Source organism: Pinus tabuliformis, chromosome 7, assembly GCF_031772625.1.
Source record: "Pinus tabuliformis cultivar Carrire ecotype Pingquan chromosome 7, CPIR1, whole genome shotgun sequence".
Taxonomy (NCBI): Eukaryota; Viridiplantae; Streptophyta; class Pinopsida; order Pinales; family Pinaceae; genus Pinus; species Pinus tabuliformis.
Window position 1 is genome coordinate 1,585,819,450 of NC_142293.1, and position 6,264 is coordinate 1,585,825,713.

Sequence of the window (6,264 nt, forward strand, 5' to 3'; positions counted from 1 at the left end):
TCTTCAATCTCTGGAGTCTGATCTGTAAGTTAACCTATTAAACTATGAACTACCTTTTACCAAAATTAAATTGACCTGTGAGTGAGCTGCCATCATGGACAACACTTGTATCATAATGCCAACAACCAGAGCCACAAGCGATCTACAACAAATAGTTCCTTGAAATGTTTTCCAAAGAGAACGAGGACCTAGCAGATGTCATCTAGACCTGGTTGAATAATGAGGGCAAGATAAAAAAGGACAAAGCGAGTATATATTTTACTACATCTATTTCTCGTCCCCATAGTTTTGCAACAACCATGCTATGTAGGATGTTTGGCAAGCCCGATAGCACTAAATTTTCCCCAGAATGGTTGTCATCAATAGATGCAGTCTTAAATGAAACCATAATGAATTAGGCCCAATTTTTTTTTGATAATTTAGTAAAGGCGACAATCAATTATAGGAGGAAAAGGAGTATCTCCTAGAGGGTTTACCCTCCATTTTTTATCAGTACCTATGCGATGGATGAAATTTGTTTTGGTTCAAAATTTCCTATCATGGGATGGAAGTGGACTATGAATGATCCACTTCCCATTCATATATATCATAAGGACATGTGGGAGTTTGAGTTTCACCCACATTTTTCCAAAATTTGTCATGGAGTCATGCTTCCTATCCATAAACATGTTTACAACCAAGATGCCACTAGGTTTTCTAAGGAAGCCAAGGTAGATATCCTCCCAGTGGGCAGATGGTTTGGGGAGGAAACATTCACATATATCAGAGTATTTGGGAGCATTACCTCACCACATGTCCTCCCATACTATGTTGCAGAAAAATTGATGGCTAGAGAGATAGCCTATCAAACAACAAACAGCTAGTGAGGGTGGGTTGGGCAAAGGATTAAAGGAAGCAAAAAAGGATATTTGGCAATCATTTCCCTTGCATTATGGAGAATTTTCACTACATGATCTGGGTCATGCATTTAAAGAAGCGGAGATCATGCAATCTCTAAAATTACCTAAACTCCTAAGAAGACAGTATGACCCAAATGGAACTACCAAAGACTTCACTACCATGTCATGAGGAAGATGCACTTGATGACATCTCCCTATAGAAAGAGACATTCACAGAGGTGAAGCACATGTCATTACTACTTTTTGACCCAAAAGAGCTTGAAGCCTTTCATGAATACAGAGAAAGGAGATTGTTAAATGTCTGATTGGACCAATTATTGATTTAACCAATAAGAGAGCCAACTCCCAACATAAGCCTAGAAGGGAGATCTGGAGAAAATTCTGAAGTAAAGTCCCAAGAGAAGTCTGCTAGGGAGTTAGATAAATTAGAGCAACAGTCACAGAATGGGGGAAGCAAAAGTAAGGAGCCAGAAAAGGATACATCTGAATCTATAGAAAAGACAATTGAGCAAACCTCAGCTAAAAATAGGCTGAAATTCATTCCACCTCCACCCAGTAAAACAATCCCCGGGTGATTGATTTAGAGAAAGAATGGGAAAATTTTAGTAAAAATATCCATACAGAGGGACAAGCACCTTAGCCACAGACTCCAAAACATAAAACAACTCAAGAAATTACAATAGAGAAAATTGTAAGTACTACAGAGGTAGAGCACATTCCTGCCACTCCTACCTCTGAAATTGTTTTGATAATTGAGGAGAGTCATCCTTGAGATGTGTTATATAGCATAACCCACAAAACTGTCATCAAAAGGCAGAGAAAGCAAAGGAAGTTGGATGCTACAGTTGCTACTACCCACGATAATGAATCGATGGATATTGTCTGGAAAGACTCACCCATCGACCCATCCGACAACCTTACTAGACTGTCTCAGTTTGTAGGAGCCTATGCTACAACAACTATTGATAAAGCAACAGAGGTACAAATTTTGCTCAGAGAAAAGGAAAATAAAATTATGCTCTTAGAACAATAGTTAGAGCAAGAAAAATCTAACCAACAAGTGGAATTGCAAATAGCCAAACTCCAGCAAGAATTCGAGCAGATGAAAAATAAGACATCAAGCCAGTTTAGCAGAAAAGGAAGCATAGATATAAGCAATAACAGATAAGTATAAGGACAATCCAAATATTAATCAATTTATAATTGAATTGCTTAGTATTAACTCTCATCTAATGCACTAAAAATAAATTCTATGACATAAGGTCTTGCAGTTGAGTCCTTATTGCGAGACTAATGACAAGTTAACAAGTCAAGTCCTTGACATGAGACTCCAATATGATGAAGTCTTGAAAAGGGTTTCTGACTTCATCACCTGGAAGAATTGAAAGGATGGGAGGAAGGTCGATTTTCCTATACTAGAGGAGTCACATAAAGAAATTTTATTTTTAGACTGATATTCTTGGCTTAGACAAGCAAAAAGGAAAATAGTGGTTGCAGCAACGGAAGCAAACAGTGTTATTGAAAACATCAACGAAAATTTACACAGCAAATCTAGTGGCAGACTCTGTACCAAGTTTTCTTCCAAATTCCAAACAGCTCGAACAAAAGTGGAGGCAGTCGACAGGGGAAAAAGAGGAAGCAATTAAGCAAATGACCAGGTTAAACTGGGAAGCGTACTAGCAATATTTAGTTAAACCTTACAGCTAGTGGATGACCCTGCGAAGCCTAACCTCTTCCATGTAGAAAATGGTGCCATCACTAACCGATGTCATGTTTATTGAGCAGTTGAAATCTGTGATCAACCGATTGACATAGCTCAAACTAATGATAGACATCTACGATCTCAAATATCAAATGCAAAGGAGTTAGTCACCATGTTTTATTTCTATTTTTGTTTTGTTTTGCATAATTTGAGGAAGGTCATTTAAACCTCCTCAACTATTTTTGTAATAATCTATTCGTAGGATTTATAATTTAGCATTTAAACCCCTCTCATGCATTTAGAGAAGTGATCTAAAATGGGGGTTTGATAACTTGTTATGGTTACAAGAACCTCCCACTCAGTTAAAAAAATAAATGATCTAGCTTATATATGACATTTGCGAAATTAAATACTTGAAACAGGTGTGTGTTTTCTTTTAACTGTTTAAGTTATTTAATTGCATTTTGTTATGCTGATATTAAACACATATAACGGCCATATAATGCAGCAAATAAAAAACCACACATAACAATAAATTTAATCTAGGAGTTCACCCAAATATCATGGGCTATGTCTCCTTGAGCTTTTGTCATCTTGACTTGACTCTTTGGGATTATTCTAAATTTTCTTTTAAAAGTTCCGAATTTAACTCCAAAGATTACTGAGCTGAACCAATGGGCTTAGAATACCATCTATATCCCTGTCATGGCTATCATCACTCTGCAAACAGATCTAAGCTCCCTTAGACTTGATACCTTCAATCAGTGCACTGAGCTACCTTGAGCTTCTTGATGGAACTAACTCCTTCAAAATTCTTTAACTATCACTAAAACCTCATCTCCTATCTCCAACACATATCAGACACCGAAAATAGACTGAAAATTTGCTCCAAATGAGCACTACATCCCCAAACTAAGCCTTCCTCCATGATTGGCACTAGGCTTCCTGAAACTTCAATGTATCATCTCGACCTTTAGAAGTCTTAAAATTCTTATGAAAATCCATGCAATGGATTCAGAAGGCTCGTTACAGTAAGGAATGGTTGTTGGTTCACTGAGAACGAGTACTGGTAGCTCCTACAATTGCCTCCAACTCCTTGTGGCCCTGAGCTTCAAGATATACCTAGATGAAAATCTCCATGAAGCTGACTTCTTCCACTTCTTTGGACTATTCCATTGGCTTTAGAAGGCTCCAATTAGCCTAGCTAGCCTCTTTTCTCACTCTCTCTCTCTGGCTCTGGATGAAAACTGCTCCTGGAGTGCATTTAGTCAATATCCCCTAGGGATACTCCACCAAATTTGGTGAACTGCACCTAACTCTAGTTAAACTTAGCATAACCACCCTTTTAGCCACTCCTCCAAGCTGACCATTGGAGGTGAACTGTTACAATAACTATTTGGGCATTCATATGAGGTGGTATAATCCCGACGGTTAGGGATAATCCTCACCAGAAGCATTTCAAATAGCGGAATCTCCACCGTCGATCTATCCCGCTCAATCCAATGGATATCACGTCGTCTGCTAACCAACTAACCCAGACGATCTCCACTGTCAATGTGACCCATCCAATTGAACGGTTGTCACACAATCTCGTGTGAAATCTTTCTCGATCGATATCAGATTGAGAACGCGCGAGAAAAGTGGTTTTATCGTGCTATGTGTCGTCACTAAGGTTAATCGCACAGAATTTAGAAATACCATTTCCAGCCTTTAGGGGGCATGAGATACCGCTTACCACTTGCCAAATACTACCCATGTACTTAATATGGAAAGGTTTAGCACTTACCCCGAAAGGGAATATTTCATGGAATATTAATCTTGAGAGAGATTTTTCGGCGAAAATCACATGAAATACCATTTGTCGACGCGTTTCGAACCAACCAGTGTGGTTCATCGTCAGGACAAGTTGAAGAAACAGATCCAGCTTAGCATGTTAAATAGTCAGAGTAGAGCCTCCAACGGCTAGCTTGACCAACGACTAGTTTTGACTGTAGGACTGGGATCAATTTTTTTTTATTTAATTAGTTATATTTAGGACCAATCGCTTAAAAATATATATAAAAATATATAAAATAATTTTAATTGGTGTTTATTTAAAAAGTATTATTAAATAATTAAAAATTAAAAGTTAATTAGTATTCAAATGGAAATTAGTTACATAAAGGACCTTTCTTATAAATTATATGCATATATAAATATAAATATATAAAGTAATATTAATAGGTTGTTAAGATATAGGTTAGTTAGAATTAAATAAAAAATAAAAATAGATAAATAAATAAATAATAAAATAAAAATAAATAAATAAATAATATAAATAAATAAATAATAATAATAATAATAAATAAATAAAAATGAGAAAAATAATATTAAGTTAACTTAAAAGTCTTACAACAACAAATAAATAAATAAAAACGAGAAAAATAATATTAAAAAAAAAAACAATCAAACAAACAAACCAGGAAGAGGGCAGAAAAATGACTAGGAAGAGAGTGCTGGGACCCAACACATACTGATTTTCTAGCCATCCTCTCTATTGAGATTGCTTGGCCTCTTTTCAATCTCAAGCGCTTCCCTAAATTTTCGATGATGGAAGTGCGAAACCTTAGCAATAACACTAGCCTCCTCAATACAAACATGATGATTGGTTTTCTCAGCATGTTCAGCTAAAGTGGAAGACTTAGCTCTCCTATGCTTAAGGTCCGCTGCGTGATCACTAATCCTTTGATTAATGGAGCAACCAGTCTCCCCAATGTAGGGGGTCCCATAGGAACAGGGGATAATATATACACCTTTCATATCCTTAGGGTCGATAGGATCCTTTACTGATTTGAGGGACATACGAATGGTGTTTAGGGGCCTAAAGGTCACAGGGACACCATGCATCCTGAGAATACTTCCAATCTTATCAGTGGTCACCTGAACATACAGAAGATGGACACCTGGAATTCGTTCCCTCGGTTCCCTTTTAGTCAGAGAATTCATGGCAGCTTTAAGGAAAGCCTTCTGACCCATGTATCTACTATAATCATTCTCAACAAAGACATCAAGCAGATGGGATTTTTCTTTCTCAAAACTCTTCTTGTCCGAGATCCTTAGGGCCCGAGTAGCAAGGGTATTGAGAACACCCATATTTTGAGCCGGGAAATGGTGGGAAATAGCATGAAGATACTGCTCCATATGCGTTTCTTCCAAAAAACTCGGTGGGCAAGGGAACCATCACTATTCTTAGAAATAAGAATATCAAGGAACGGAAGGCAACCATCAACTTCCTGTTCCTTAGTGAAATTAATGGCTGAGGATTGATTGTTGAGATGATCGAAGAATAGATCTAGCTCTTCTTGGCAATGAGACCAGATGACATTGGTGTCATCCACATACCTTTTCCAAAGCATTGGCAAGATCCGGGAAGAGTTTAGAGCCTTAGACTCAAAATATTCCATAAAAATATTAGCAACGACAAGGGAAAGGGGTGAGCCCATTGCAACCATCTTTTTAATATTTTCAAAAAACAAATTAATCTTGGTCAAATGTCCAAAAATTGCAGTTTACTGGACTTTTCAAATTGCGATAACTCCTTCATATGGTATTAGCTTTTCAAATCATTCACGGTGCTAGAATCAGGAAGACGAGATCTATCTAGTTGCCTAGGTTTAACACTCT